The sequence below is a fragment of the Rattus rattus genome, chromosome 10 (assembly GCF_011064425.1).
Source record: "Rattus rattus isolate New Zealand chromosome 10, Rrattus_CSIRO_v1, whole genome shotgun sequence".
NCBI classification, from domain to species: domain Eukaryota; kingdom Metazoa; phylum Chordata; class Mammalia; order Rodentia; family Muridae; genus Rattus; species Rattus rattus.
Window position 1 is genome coordinate 17,718,692 of NC_046163.1, and position 1,042 is coordinate 17,719,733.

Genomic DNA, 1,042 nt, shown 5'->3' on the forward strand with positions numbered 1-1,042 from the left:
TGGTTATCTTAGGGTTGCTCCCAGTCTGGGCTCCATGGTACTGGTGATCATCTGGGCCTTGTTCTTCACAGGACCTAAGCCAAGTGACCCCATGCATGGGTTGTCTGTCTTGGGCTCACTCCCACTTAGGACCCCTGGCTCTAGATGGGGTTCTAATAGTCTCTGCCCTGGGAACCCTTCCTGGCCTTCGTGGTACTTACCTGGTGGTCGTCTCAGAATCAGTTTTTTTCAGGGAATGTCAGGCGACTAATCATTCAGATGCTCACAGGTCAGATCATAGACGTAGTCTCTCTCATCTCTGCCACCGACTGCTGCGCGAATGACACAGCAGCCCACACCCACTATGACTCTAGAGGCAGATGAAATAGTTCTTAAAGAAGTTACAGTCACCTTCACTTTATAAATGAGGAAACCAGGAAGAGAACCAAAATACAGTGACCTAATGGACAGAGAGTGAGAAACCTTGGAACATGCATCCCCAAATGGGATGTCTCTATTAAATCCTTCCCCTCAGAGATCAGGGAACTCTGCAGAAGAGGAGGTGGAGAGAATGTAAGAGACAGAGGGAATACCAGGGAAGCCAGGCCTTCTAAACCCAGCAGGGCCCTTGCACATATGAACTCACAGAGACTGTGCCAGCATGCACAGGACCTGCATAAGATGGGACTCCAGCACTGACAGGGGAAGTGGACACATGCCCCTATCCCAAACCTGTAAGCTGTCTCCAACTGCTAGCTTCTGGCAAAGGACAAATCAGTTTTCTCCAATGAATCTCGCTGAGTGTACAAACCGTACCACATGCCCAGAGGTAGATGGCCAACACAAAATGAATTCAAGAGTAGTTTTGAAAGTGTTTTCGTTTTGTTGTGCTTTGTCTGGACATATTTTTATATCCATAAGTCTTTTCCCTACATATTATGATCTGATTTTGTGTTTCGATGGGTTTTCTGTGTGTACAAATGTATGTGTCTCAGTTAGGGTACTTAATTTATTTTTTGTTTTGGCCTATTCTGGTTTGTTTTTATTTTATCTTATTTCATTT

At 45.5% G+C, this 1,042-nt stretch overlaps 1 non-coding gene across 1 annotated transcript; it reads right to left on the minus strand.

Moving 5' to 3' along the window:
- Positions 1 to 234: 234 nt before the first annotated feature.
- LOC116911835 lies at positions 235 to 360 on the minus strand. The gene has a single exon (XR_004389369.1). It is a non-coding gene; the product is annotated as a small nucleolar RNA SNORA17 (small nucleolar RNA).
- Between the last annotated feature and the right edge of the window lie 682 nt (positions 361 to 1,042).